This window comes from Pseudophryne corroboree (assembly GCF_028390025.1).
Source record: "Pseudophryne corroboree isolate aPseCor3 chromosome 3 unlocalized genomic scaffold, aPseCor3.hap2 SUPER_3_unloc_43, whole genome shotgun sequence".
In the NCBI taxonomy this organism is placed as follows: domain Eukaryota; kingdom Metazoa; phylum Chordata; class Amphibia; order Anura; family Myobatrachidae; genus Pseudophryne; species Pseudophryne corroboree.
In genome coordinates, this window is record NW_026967534.1 from 501,837 (window position 1) to 518,542 (window position 16,706).

General features: G+C 41.9%; 1 protein-coding gene across 1 annotated transcript in view; it reads right to left on the reverse strand.

Annotated features, from left to right (window-relative positions):
• Positions 1 to 16,706, reverse strand: part of LOC134984249 (oocyte zinc finger protein XlCOF6-like) — a 292,312-nt gene that overhangs the window by 191,915 nt on the left and 83,691 nt on the right. The gene's annotated exons all lie outside the window — the stretch shown is intronic.

The window sequence follows — 16,706 nt, forward strand, 5'->3', positions numbered from 1 at the left end:
GAGGTGACAAGGGCTGTGCAGTAATATAACATCGCCTGTGCATACACTTTGGTAACACTGAAAGATCATGTGGGATTACTAGAGGTGACATGGACTGTGCAGTAATATAACATCGCCTGTGCATACATTTAGGTAACACTGAGATCATGTGGGATTACTAGAGGTGACATGGGCTGTGCAGTAATATAACATCACCTGTGCATACATTTAGGTAACACTGAGATCATGTGGGATTACTAGAGGTGACATGGGCTGTGCAGTAATATAACATCGCCTGTGCATACATTTAGGTAACACTGAGAGATCATGTGGGATTACTAGAGGTGACATGGGCTGTGCAGTAATATAACATCGCCTGTGCATACATTTAGGTAACACTGAAAGATCATGTGGGATTACTAGAGGTGACAAGGGCTGTGCAGTAATATAACATCGCCTGTGCATACACTTTGGTAACACTGAAAGATCATGTGGGATTACTAGAGGTGACATGGACTGTGCAGTAATATAACATCGCCTGTGCATACATTTAGGTAACACTGAGATCATGTGGGATTACTAGAGGTGACATGGCTGTGCAGTAATATAACATCGCCTGTGCATACATTTAGGTAACACTGAGATCATGTGGGATTACTAGAGGTGACATGAGCTGTGCTGTAATATAACATCACTTGTGCATACATTTAGGTAACACTGAGATCATGTGGGATTACTAGAGGTGACATGGGCTGTGCAGTAATATAACATCTCCTGTGCATACATTTAGGTAACACTGAGAACATGTGGGATTACTAGAGGTGACATGGGCTGTGCAGTAATATAACATCACCTGTGCATACATTTAGGTAACACTGAGATCATGTGGGATTACTAGAGTTGACATGGGCTGTGCAGTAATATAACATCACCTGTGCATACATTTAGGTAACACTGAGAGATCATGTGGGATTACTAGAGGTGACATGGGCTGTGCAGTAATATAACATCGCCTGTGCATACATTTAGGTAACACTGAAAGATCATGTGGGATTACTAGAGGTGACATGGACTGTGCAGTAATATAACATCTCCTGTGCATACATTTAGGTAACACTGAGAGATCATGTGGGATAACTAGAGGTGACATGGACTGTGCAGTAATATAACATCGCCTGTGCATACATTTAGGTAACACTGAAAGATCATGTGGGATTACTAGAGGTGACATGGGCTGTGCAGTAATATAACATCGCCTGTGCATACATGTAGGTAACACTGAGAGAACATGTGGGATTACTAGAGGTGACATGGGCTGTGCAGTAATATAACATCACCTGTGCATACATGTAGGTAACACTGAGAGATCATGTGGGATTACTAGAGATGACATGAGCTGTGCAGTAATATAACATCACCTGTGCATACATTTAGGTAACACTGAGAACATGTGGGATTACTAGAGGTGACATGGGCTGTGCAGTAATATAACATCGCCTGTGCATACATTTAGGTAACACTGAGAGATCATGTGGGATTACTAGAGGTGAAATGGGCTGTGCAGTAATATAACATCACCTGTGCATACATTTAGGTAACACTGAGATCATGTGGGATTAGTAGAGGTGACATGGGCTGTGCAGTAATATAACATCTCCTGTGCATACATTTAGGTAACACTGAAAGATCATGTGGGATTACTAGAGGTGACATGGACTGTGCAGTAATATAACATCGCCTGTGCATACATTTACGGAACACTGAGAGATCATGTGGGATTACTAGAGGTGACACGGGCTGTGCAGTAATATAACATCACCTGTGCATACATTTAGGTAACACTGAGATCATGTGGGATTACTAGAGGTGATTTAGGATGTGCAGTAATATAACATCACCTGAGCATACATTTAGATAACACTGAGATCATGTGGGATTACTAGAGGTGACATGGGCTGTGCAGTAATATAACATCACCTGTGCATACATTTAGGTAACACTGAGATCATGTGGGATTACTAGAGGTGACATGGGCTGTGCAGTAATATAACATCACCTGTGCATACATTTAGGTAACACTGAGAGATCATGTGGGATTACTAGAGGTGACATGGGCTGTGCAGTAATATAACATCTCCTGTGCATACATTTAGGTAACACTGAGATCGTGTGGGATTACTAGAGGTGACATGGACTGTGCAGTAATATAACATCGCCTGTGCATACATTTAGGTAACACAGAGATCATGTGGGATTACTAGAGGTGACATGGGCTGTGCAGTAATAGAACATCACCTGTGCATACATTTAGGTAACACTGAGAGATCATGTGGGATTACTAGAGGTGACATGGGCTGTGCAGTAATATAACATCGCCTGTGCATACATTTAGGTAACACTGAGATCATGTGGGATTACTAGAGGTGACATGGGCTGTGCAGTAATATAACATCGCCTGTGCATACATGTAGGTAACACTGAGAGATCATGTGGGATTACTAGAGGTGACATGGGCTGTGCAGTAATATAACATCGCCTGTGCATACATTTAGGTAACACTGAGAGATCATGTGAGGTTACTAGAGGTGACATGGACTGTGCAGTAATATAACATCTCCTGTGCATACATTTAGGTAACACTGAGATCATGTGGGATTACTAGAGGTGACAAGGGCTGTGCAGTAATATAACATCACCTGTGCATACACTTAGGTAACACTGAAAGATCATGTGGGATTACTAGAGGTGACATGGACTGTGCAGTAATATAACATCGCCTGTGCATACATTTAGGTAACACTGAAAGATCATGTGGGATTACTAGAGGTGACATGGACTGTGCAGTAATATAACATCACCTGTGCATACATTTAGGTAACACTGAGATCATGTGGGATTACTAGAGGTGACATGGGCTGTGCAGTAATATAACATCGCCTGTGCATACATTTAGGTAACACTGAGATCATGTGGGATTACTAAAGATGACATGGGCTGTGCAGTAATATAACATCGCCTGTGCATACATTTAGGTAACACTGAGAGATCATGTGGGATTACTAGAGGTGACATGGGCTGTGCAGTAATATAACATCACCTGTGCATACATTTAGGTAACACTGAGATCATGTGGGATTACTAGAGGTGACATGGGCTGTGCAGTAATATAACATCTCCTGTGCATACATTTAGGTAACACTGAGAACATGTGGGATTACTAGAGGTGACATGGGCTGTGCAGTAATATAACATCACCTGTGCATACATTTATGTAACACTGAGATCATGTGGGATTACTAGAGGTGACATGGGCTGTGCAGTAATATAACATCACCTGTGCATACATTTAGGTAACACTGAGAGATCATGTGGGATTACTAGAGGTGACATGGGCTGTGCAGTAATATAACATCGCCTGTGCATACATTTAGGTAACACTGAAAGATCATGTGGGATTACTAGAGGTGACATGGACTGTGCAGTAATATAACATCTCCTGTGCATACATTTAGGTAACACTGAGAGATCATGTGGGATTACTAGAGGTGACATGGACTGTGCAGTAATATAACATCGCCTGTGCATACATTTAGGTAACACTGAAAGATCATGTGGGATTACTAGAGGTGACATGGGCTGTGCAGTAATATAACATCGCCTGTGCATACATGTAGGTAACACTGAGAGAACATGTGGGATTACTAGAGGTGACATGGGCTGTGCAGTAATATAACATCACCTGTGCATACAAGTAGGTAACACTGAGAGATCATGTGGGATTACTAGAGATGACATGAGCTGTGCAGTAATATAACATCACCTGTGCATACATTTAGGTAACACTGAGAACATGTGGGATTACTAGAGGTGACATGGGCTGTGCAGTAATATAACATCGCCTGTGCATACATTTAGGTAACACTGAGAGATCATGTGGGATTACTAGAGGTGAAATGGGCTGTGCAGTAATATAACATCACCTGTGCATACATTTAGGTAACACTGAGATCATGTGGGATTACTAGAGGTGACATGGGCTGTGCAGTAATATAACATCTCCTGTGCATACATTTAGGTAACACTGAAAGATCATGTGGGATTACTAGAGGTGACATGGACTGTGCAGTAATATAACATCGCCTGTGCATACATTTACGGAACACTGAGAGATCATGTGGGATTACTAGAGGTGACACGGGCTGTGCAGTAATATAACATCACCTGTGCATACATTTAGGTAACACTGAGATCATGTGGGATTACTAGAGGTGATTTAGGATGTGCAGTAATATAACATCACCTGAGCATACATTTAGATAACACTGAGATCATGTGGGATTACTAGAGGTGACATGGGCTGTGCAGTAATATAACATCACCTGTGCATACATTTAGGTAACACTGAGATCATGTGGGATTACTAGAGGTGACATGGGCTGTGCAGTAATATAACATCACCTGTGCATACATTTAGGTAACACTGAGAGATCATGTGGGATTACTAGAGGTGACATGGGCTGTGCAGTAATATAACATCTCCTGTGCATACATTTAGGTAACACTGAGATCATGTGGGATTACTAGAGGTGACATGGACTGTGCAGTAATATAACATTGCCTGTGCATACATTTAGGTAACACTGACATCATGTGAGATTACTAGAGGTGACATGGGCTGTGCAGTAATATAACATCGCCTGTGCATACATGTAGGTAACACTGAGATCATGTGGGATTACTAGAGGTGACATGGGCTGTGCAGAAATATAACATCGCCTGTGCATACATTTAGGTAACACTGAGATCATGTGGGATTACTAGAGGTGACATGGACTGTGCAGTAATATAACATCGCCTGTGCATACATTTAGGTAACACTGAGAGATCATGTGGGATTACTAGAGGTGACATGGGCTGTGCAGTAATATAACATCTCCTGTGCATACATTTAGGTAACACTGAGATCATGTGGGATTACTAGAGGTGACATGGGCTGTGCAGTAATATAACATCGCCTGTGCATACTTTTAGGTAACACTGAAAGATCATGTGGGATTACTAGAGGTGACATGGACTGTGCAGTAATATAACATCGCCTGTGCATACATTTACGTAACACTGAGAGATCATGTGGGATTACTAGAGGTGACACGGGCTGTGCAGTAATATAACATCACCTGTGCATACATTTAGGTAACACTGAGATCATGTGGGATTACTAGAGGTGATTTAGGATGTGCAGTAATATAACATCACCTGAGCATACATTTAGATAACACTGAGATCATGTGGGATTACTAGAGGTGACATGGACTGTGCAGTAATATAACATCGCCTGTGCATACATTTAGGTAACACTGAGATCATGTGGGATTACTAGAGGTGACATGGGCTGTGCAGTAATATAACATCGCCTGTGCAAACATTTAGGTAACACTGACATCATGTGGGATTACTAGAGGTGGCATGGACTGTGCAGTAATAGAACATCACCTGTGCATACATTTAGGTAACACTGAGAGATCATGTGGGATTACTAGAGGTGGCATGGACTGTGCAGTAATAGAACATCGCCTGTGCATACATTTAGGTAACACTGAGATCATGTGGGATTACTAGAGGTGACATGGGCTGTGCAGAAATATAACATCGCCTGTGCATACTTTTAGGTAACACTGAGATCATGTGGGATTACTAGAGGTGACATGGACTGGGCAGTAATATAACATCGCCTGTGCATACATTTACGTAACACTGAGAGATCATGTGGGATTACTAGAGGTGACACGGGCTGTGCAGTAATATAACATCACCTGTGCATACATTTAGGTAACACTGAGATCATGTGGGATTACTAGAGGTGATTTAGGATGTGCAGTAATATAACATCACCTGAGCATACATTTAGATAACACTGAGATCATGTGGGATTACTAGAGGTGACATGGGCTGTGCAGTAATATAACATCGCCTGTGCATACATTTAGGTAACACTGAGATCATGTGGGATTACTAGAGGTGACATGGGCTGTGCAGAAATATAACATCGCCTGTGCATACTTTTAGGTAACACTGAGATCATGTGGGATTACTAGAGGTGACATGGACTGTGCAGTAATATAACATCGCCTGTGCATACATTTAGGTAACACTGAGATCATGTGGGATTACTAGAGGTGACATGGGCTGTGCAGTAATATAACATCACCTGTGCATACATTTAGGTAACACTGAGAGATCATGTGGGATTACTAGAGGTGACATGGGCTGTGCAGTAATATAACATCTCCTGTGCATACATTTAGGTAACACTGAGATCATGTGGGATTACTAGAGGTGACATGGGCTGTGCAGTAATATAACATTGCCTGTGCATACATTTAGGTAACACTGACATCATGTGAGATTACTAGAGGTGACATGGGCTGTGCAGTAATATAACATCGCCTGTGCATACATTTAGGTAACACTGAGATCATGTGGGATTACTAGAGGTGACATGGGCTGTGCAGAAATATAACATCGCCTGTGCATACATTTAGGTAACACTGAGATCATGTGGGATTACTAGAGGTGACATGGACTGTGCAGTAATATAACATCGCCTGTGCATACATTTAGGTAACACTGAGAGATCATGTGGGATTACTAGAGGTGACATGGGCTGTGCAGTAATATAACATCTCCTGTGCATACATTTAGGTAACACTGAGATCATGTGGGATTACTAGAGGTGACATGGGCTGTGCAGTAATATAACATCGCCTGTGCATACATTTAGGTAACACTGAGAGATCATGTGGGATTACTAGAGGTGACATGGGCTGTGCAGTAATATAACATCTCCTGTGCATACATTTAGGTAACACTGAGATCATGTGGGATTACTAGAGGTGACATGGGCTGTGCAGTAATATAACATCGCCTGTGCATACATTTAGGTAACACTGAGAGATCATGTGGGATTACTAGAGGTGACATGGGCTGTGCAGTAATATAACATCGCCTGTGCATACATTTAGATAACACAGAGATCATGTGGGATAACTAGAGGTGAAATGGACTGTGCAGTAATATAACATCGCATGTGCATACATTTAGGTAACACTGAGAACATGTGGGATTACTAGAGGTGACATGGGCTGTGCAGTAATATAACATCACCTGTGCATACATTTAGGTAACACTGAGAGATCATGTGGGATTACTAGAGGTGACATGGGCTGTGCAGTAATATAACATCGCCTGTGCATACATTTAGGTAACACTGAGATCATGTGGGATTACTAGAGGTGACATGGGCTGTGCAGTAATATAACATCGCCTGTGCATACATTTAGGTAACACTGAGATCATGTGGGATTACTAGAGGTGACATGGGCTGTGCAGAAATATAACATCGCCTGTGCATACATTTAGGTAACACTGAGAGATCATGTGGGATTACTAGAGGTGACATGGACTGTGCAGTAATATAACATCGCCTGTGCATACATTTAGGTAACACTGAGAGATCATGTGGGATTACTAGAGGTGACATGGGCTGTGCAGTAATATAACATCTCCTGTGCATACATTTAGGTAACACTGAGATCATGTGGGATTACTAGAGGTGACATGGGCTGTGCAGTAATATAACATCGCCTGTGCATACATTTAGGTAACACTGAGAGATCATGTGGGATTACTAGAGGTGACATGGGCTGTGCAGTAATATAACATCGCCTGTGCATACATTTAGGTAACACTGAGATCATGTGGGATTACTAGAGGTGACATGGGCTGTGCAGAAATATAACATCGCCTGTGCATACTTTTAGGTAACACTGAGATCATGTGGGATTACTAGAGGTGACATGGACTGTGCAGTAATATAACATCGCCTGTGCATACATTTAGGTAACACTGAGATCATGTGGGATTACTAGAGGTGACATGGGCTGTGCAGTAATATAACATCGCCTGTGCATACATTTAGGTAACACTGAGAGATCATGTGAGGTTACTAGAGGTGACATGGACTGTGCAGTAATATAACATCTCCTGTGCATACATTTAGGTAACACTGAGATCATGTGGGATTACTAGAGGTGACAAGGGCTGTGCAGTAATATAACATCACCTGTGCATACACTTAGGTAACACTGAAAGATCATGTGGGATTACTAGAGGTGACATGGACTGTGCAGTAATATAACATCGCCTGTGCATACATTTAGGTAACACTGAGAGATCATGTGAGGTTACTAGAGGTGACATGGACTGTGCAGTAATATAACATCGCCTGTGCATACATTTAGGTAACACTGAGATCATGTGGGATTACTAGAGGTGACATGGCTGTGCAGTAATATAACATCACCTGTGCATACATTTAGGTAACACTGAGATCATGTGGGATTACTAGAGGTGACATGAGCTGTGCAGTAATATAACATCACTTGTGCATACATTTAGGTAACACTGAGACCATGTGGGATTACTAGAGATGACATGGGCTGTGCAGTAATATAACATCACCTGTGCATACATTTAGGTAACACTGAGATCATGTGGGATTACTAGAGGTGACATGGGCTGTGCAGTAATATAACATCACCTGTGCATACATTTAGGTAACACTGAGAGATCATGTGGGATTACTAGAGGTGACATGGGCTGTGCAGTAATATAACATCGCCTGTGCATACATTTAGGTAACACTGAAAGATCATGTGGGATTACTAGAGGTGACATGGACTGTGCAGTAATATAACATCTCCTGTGCATACATTTAGGTAACACTGAGAGATCATGTGGGATTACTAGAGGTGACATGGACTGTGCAGTAATATAACATCGCCTGTGCATACATTTAGGTAACACTGAAAGATCATGTGGGATTACTAGAGGTGACATGGGCTGTGCAGTAATATAACATCGCCTGTGCATACATGTAGGTAACACTGAGAGAACATGTGGGATTACTAGAGGTGACATGGGCTGTGCAGTAATATAACATCACCTGTGCATACATGTAGGTAACACTGAGAGATCATGTGGGATTACTAGAGATGACATGAGCTGTGCAGTAATATAACATCACCTGTGCATACATTTAGGTAACACTGAGAACATGTGGGATTACTAGAGGTGACATGGGCTGTGCAGTAATATAACATCGCCTGTGCATACATTTAGGTAACACTGAGAGATCATGTGGGATTACTAGAGGTGAAATGGGCTGTGCAGTAATATAACATCACCTGTGCATACATTTAGGTAACACTGAGATCATGTGGGATTACTAGAGGTGACATGGGCTGTGCAGTAATATAACATCTCCTGTGCATACATTTAGGTAACACTGAAAGATCATGTGGGATTACTAGAGGTGACATGGACTGTGCAGTAATATAACATCGCCTGTGCATACATTTACGTAACACTGAGAGATCATGTGGGATTACTAGAGGTGACACGGGCTGTGCAGTAATATAACATCACCTGTGCATACATTTAGGTAACACTGAGATCATGTGGGATTACTAGAGGTGATTTAGGATGTGCAGTAATATAACATCACCTGAGCATACATTTAGATAACACTGAGATCATGTGGGATTACTAGAGGTGACATGGGCTGTGCAGTAATATAACATCACCTGTGCATACATTTAGGTAACACTGAGATCATGTGGGATTACTAGAGGTGACATGGGCTGTGCAGTAATATAACATCACCTGTGCATACATTTAGGTAACACTGAGAGATCATGTGGGATTACTAGAGGTGACATGGGCTGTGCAGTAATATAACATCTCCTGTGCATACATTTAGGTAACACTGAGATCATGTGGGATTACTAGAGGTGACATGGGCTGTGCAGTAATATAACATTGCCTGTGCATACATTTAGGTAACACTGACATCATGTGAGATTACTAGAGGTGACATGGGCTGTGCAGTAATATAACATCGCCTGTGCATACATTTAGGTAACACTGAGATCATGTGGGATTACTAGAGGTGACATGGGCTGTGCAGAAATATAACATCGCCTGTGCATACATTTAGGTAACACTGAGATCATGTGGGATTACTAGAGGTGACATGGACTGTGCAGTAATATAACATCGCCTGTGCATACATTTAGGTAACACTGAGAGATCATGTGGGATTACTAGAGGTGACATGGGCTGTGCAGTAATATAACATCGCCTGTGCATACATTTAGGTAACACTGAGATCATGTGGGATTACTAGAGGTGACAAGGGCTGTGCAGTAATATAACATCGCCTGTGCATACACTTAGGTAACACTGAAAGATCATGTGGGATTACTAGAGGTGACATGGACTGTGCAGTAATATAACATCGCCTGTGCATACATTTAGGTAACACTGAGATCATGTGGGATTACTAGAGGTGACATGGCTGTGCAGTAATATAACATCGCCTGTGCATACATTTAGGTAACACTGAGATCATGTGGGATTACTAGAGGTGACATGAGCTGTGCAGTAATATAACATCACTTGTGCATACATTTAGGTAACACTGAGACCATGTGGGATTACTAGAGATGACATGGGCTGTGCAGTAATATAACATCACCTGTGCATACATTTAGGTAACACTGAGATCATGTGGGATTACTAGAGGTGACATGGGCTGTGCAGTAATATAACATCGCCTGTGCATACATTTAGGTAACACTGAGATCATGTGGGATTACTAGAGATGACATGGGCTGTGCAGTAATATAACATCGCCTGTGCATACATTTAGGTAACACTGAGAGATCATGTGGGATTACTAGAGGTGACATGGGCTGTGCAGTAATATAACATCACCTGTGCATACATTTAGGTAACACTGAGATCATGTGGGATTACTAGAGGTGACATGGGCTGTGCAGTAATATAACATCTCCTGTGCATACATTTAGGTAACACTGAGAACATGTGGGATTACTAGAGGTGACATGGGCTGTGCAGTAATATAACATCACCTGTGCATACATTTAGGTAACACTGAGATCATGTGGGATTACTAGAGGTGACATGGGCTGTGCAGTAATATAACATCACCTGTGCATACATTTAGGTAACACTGAGAGATCATGTGGGATTACTAGAGGTGACATGGGCTGTGCAGTAATATAACATCGCCTGTGCATACATTTAGGTAACACTGAAAGATCATGTGGGATTACTAGAGGTGACATGGACTGTGCAGTAATATAACATCTCCTGTGCATACATTTAGGTAACACTGAGAGATCATGTGGGATTACTAGAGGTGACATGGACTGTGCAGTAATATAACATCGCCTGTGCATACATTTAGGTAACACTGAAAGATCATGTGGGATTACTAGAGGTGACATGGGCTGTGCAGTAATATAACATCGCCTGTGCATACATGTAGGTAACACTGAGAGAACATGTGGGATTACTAGAGGTGACATGGGCTGTGCAGTAATATAACATCACCTGTGCATACATGTAGGTAACACTGAGAGATCATGTGGGATTACTAGAGATGACATGAGCTGTGCAGTAATATAACATCACCTGTGCATACATTTAGGTAACACTGAGAACATGTGGGATTACTAGAGGTGACATGGGCTGTGCAGTAATATAACATCGCCTGTGCATACATTTAGGTAACACTGAGAGATCATGTGGGATTACTAGAGGTGAAATGGGCTGTGCAGTAATATAACATCACCTGTGCATACATTTAGGTAACACTGAGATCATGTGGGATTACTAGAGGTGACATGGGCTGTGCAGTAATATAACATCTCCTGTGCATACATTTAGGTAACACTGAAAGATCATGTGGGATTACTAGAGGTGACATGGACTGTGCAGTAATATAACATCGCCTGTGCATACATTTACGTAACACTGAGAGATCATGTGGGATTACTAGAGGTGACACGGGCTGTGCAGTAATATAACATCACCTGTGCATACATTTAGGTAACACTGAGATCATGTGGGATTACTAGAGGTGATTTAGGATGTGCAGTAATATAACATCACCTGAGCATACATTTAGATAACACTGAGATCATGTGGGATTACTAGAGGTGACATGGGCTGTGCAGTAATATAACATCACCTGTGCATACATTTAGGTAACACTGAGATCATGTGGGATTACTAGAGGTGACATGGGCTGTGCAGTAATATAACATCACCTGTGCATACATTTAGGTAACACTGAGAGATCATGTGGGATTACTAGAGGTGACATGGGCTGTGCAGTAATATAACATCTCCTGTGCATACATTTAGGTAACACTGAGATCATGTGGGATTACTAGAGGTGACATGGGCTGTGCAGTAATATAACATTGCCTGTGCATACATTTAGGTAACACTGACATCATGTGAGATTACTAGAGGTGACATGGGCTGTGCAGTAATATAACATCGCCTGTGCATACATTTAGGTAACACTGAGATCATGTGGGATTACTAGAGGTGACATGGGCTGTGCAGAAATATAACATCGCCTGTGCATACATTTAGGTAACACTGAGATCATGTGGGATTACTAGAGGTGACATGGACTGTGCAGTAATATAACATCGCCTGTGCATACATTTAGGTAACACTGAGAGATCATGTGGGATTACTAGAGGTGACATGGGCTGTGCAGTAATATAACATCGCCTGTGCATACATTTAGGTAACACTGAGATCATGTGGGATTACTAGAGGTGACATGGGCTGTGCAGAAATATAACATCGCCTGTGCATACTTTTAGGTAACACTGAAAGATCATGTGGGATTACTAGAGGTGACATGGACTGTGCAGTAATATAACATCGCCTGTGCATACATTTACGTAACACTGAGAGATCATGTGGGATTACTAGAGGTGACACGGGCTGTGCAGTAATATAACATCACCTGTGCATACATTTAGGTAACACTGAGATCATGTGGGATTACTAGAGGTGACTTAGGATGTGCAGTAATATAACATCACCTGAGCATACATTTAGATAACACTGAGATCATGTGGGATTACTAGAGGTGACATGGACTGTGCAGTAATATAACATCGCCTGTGCATACATTTAGGTAACACTGAGATCATGTGGGATTACTAGAGGTGACATGGGCTGTGCAGTAATATAACATCGCCTGTGCAAACATTTAGGTAACACTGAGATCATGTGGGATTACTAGAGGTGATATGGGCTGTGCAGTAATATAACATCGCCTGTGCATACATTTAGGTAACACTGAGAGATCATGTGGGATTACTAGAGGTGACATGGGCTGTGCAGTAATATAACATCACCTGTGCATACATTTAGGTAACACTGACATCATGTGGGATTACTAGAGGTGGCATGGACTGTGCAGTAATAGAACATCACCTGTGCATACATTTAGGTAACACTGAGAGATCATGTGGGATTACTAGAGGTGGCATGGACTGTGCAGTAATAGAACATCGCCTGTGCATACATTTAGGTAACACTGAGATCATGTGGGATTACTAGAGGTGACATGGGCTGTGCAGAAATATAACATCGCCTGTGCATACTTTTAGGTAACACTGAGATCATGTGGGATTACTAGAGGTGACATGGACTGTGCAGTAATATAACATCGCCTGTGCATACATTTACGTAACACTGAGAGATCATGTGGGATTACTAGAGGTGACACGGGCTGTGCAGTAATATAACATCACCTGTGCATACATTTAGGTAACACTGAGATCATGTGGGATTACTAGAGGTGATTTAGGATGTGCAGTAATATAACATCACCTGAGCATACATTTAGATAACACTGAGATCATGTGGGATTACTAGAGGTGACATGGGCTGTGCAGTAATATAACATCGCCTGTGCATACATTTAGGTAACACTGAGATCATGTGGGATTACTAGAGGTGACATGGGCTGTGCAGAAATATAACATCGCCTGTGCATACTTTTAGGTAACACTGAGATCATGTGGGATTACTAGAGGTGACATGGACTGTGCAGTAATATAACATCGCCTGTGCATACATTTAGGTAACACTGAGATCATGTGGGATTACTAGAGGTGACATGGGCTGTGCAGTAATATAACATCACCTGTGCATACATTTAGGTAACACTGAGAGATCATGTGGGATTACTAGAGGTGACATGGGCTGTGCAGTAATATAACATCTCCTGTGCATACATTTAGGTAACACTGAGATCATGTGGGATTACTAGAGGTGACATGGGCTGTGCAGTAATATAACATTGCCTGTGCATACATTTAGGTAACACTGACATCATCTGAGATTACTAGAGGTGACATGGGCTGTGCAGTAATATAACATCGCCTGTGCATACATTTAGGTAACACTGAGATCATGTGGGATTACTAGAGGTGACATGGGCTGTGCAGAAATATAACATCGCCTGTGCATACATTTAGGTAACACTGAGATCATGTGGGATTACTAGAGGTGACATGGACTGTGCAGTAATATAACATCGCCTGTGCATACATTTAGGTAACACTGAGAGATCATGTGGGATTACTAGAGGTGACATGGGCTGTGCAGTAATATAACATCTCCTGTGCATACATTTAGGTAACACTGAGATCATGTGGGATTACTAGAGGTGACATGGGCTGTGCAGTAATATAACATCGCCTGTGCATACATTTAGGTAACACTGAGAGATCATGTGGGATTACTAGAGGTGACACGGGCTGTGCAGTAATATAACATCGCCTGTGCATACATTTAGGTAACACTGAGATCATGTGGGATTACTAGAGGTGACATGGGCTGTGCAGAAATATAACATCGCCTGTGCATACTTTTAGGTAACACTGAGATCATGTGGGATTACTAGAGGTGACATGGACTGTGCAGTAATATAACATCGCCTGTGCATACATTTAGGTAACACTGAGATCATGTGGGATTACTAGAGGTGACATGGGCTGTGCAGTAATATAACATCGCCTGTGCAAACATTTAGGTAACACTGAGATCATGTGGGATTACTAGAGGTGATATGGGCTGTGCAGTAATATAACATCGCCTGTGCATACATTTAGGTAACACTGAGAGATCATGTGGGATTACTAGAGGTGACATGGGCTGTGCAGTAATATAACATCACCTGTGCATACATTTAGGTAACACTGACATCATGTGGGATTACTAGAGGTGGCATGGACTGTGCAGTAATAGAACATCACCTGTGCATACATTTAGGTAACACTGAGAGATCATGTGGGATTACTAGAGGTGGCATGGACTGTGCAGTAATAGAACATCGCCTGTGCATACATTTAGGTAACACTGAGATCATGTGGGATTACTAGAGGTGACATGGGCTGTGCAGAAATATAACATCGCCTGTGCATACTTTTAGGTAACACTGAGATCATGTGGGATTACTAGAGGTGACATGGACTGTGCAGTAATATAACATCGCCTGTGCATACATTTAGGTAACACTGAGATCATGTGGGATTACTAGAGGTGACATGGGCTGTGCAGTAATATAACATCGCCTGTGCATACATTTAGGTAACACTGAGATCATGTGGGATTACTAGAGGTGACATGGGCTGTGCAGTAATATAACATCGCCTGTGCATACATTTAGGTAACACTGAGATCATGTGGGATTACTAGAGGTGATATGGGCTGTGCAGTAATATAACATCGCCTGTGCATACATTTAGGTAACACAGAGATCATGTGGGATTACTAGAGGTGACATGGGATGTGCAGTAATATAACATCGCCTGTGCATACATTTAGGTAACACTGAGAACATGTGGGATTACTAGAGGTGACATGGGCTGTGCAGTAATATAACATCGCCTGTGCATACATTTAGGTAACACTGAGATCATGTGGGATTACTAGAGATGACATGGGCTGTGCAGTAATATAACATCGCCTGTGCATACATTTAGATAACACAGAGATCATGTGGGATAACTAGAGGTGAAATGGACTGTGCAGTAATATAACATCGCATGTGCATACATTTAGGTAACACTGAGAACATGTGGGATTACTAGAGGTGACATGGGCTGTGCAGAAATATAACATCGCCTGTGCATACATTTAGGTAACACTGAGAGATCATGTGGGATTACTAGAGGTGACATGGACTGTGCAGTAATATAACATCGCCTGTGCATACATTTAGGTAACACTGAGAGATCATGTGGGATTACTAGAGGTGACATGGGCTGTGCAGTAATATAACATCTCCTGTGCATACATTTAGGTAACACTGAGATCATGTGGGATTACTAGAGGTGACATGGGCTGTGCAGTAATATAACATCGCCTGTGCATACATTTAGGTAACACTGAGAGATCATGTGGGATTACTAGAGGTGACATGGGCTGTGCAGTAATATAACATCGCCTGTGCATACATTTAGGTAACACTGAGATCATGTGGGATTACTAGAGGTGACATGGGCTGTGCAGAAATATAACATCGCCTGTGCATACTTTTAGGTAACACTGAGATCATGTGGGATTACTAGAGGTGACATGGACTGTGCAGTAATATAACATCGCCTGTGCATACATTTAGGTAACACTGAGATCATGTGGGATTACTAGAGGTGACATGGGCTGTGCAGTAATATAACATCGCCTGTGCATACATGTAGGTAACACTGAGAGATCATGTGGGATTACTAGAGGTGACATGGGCTGTGCAGTAATATAAC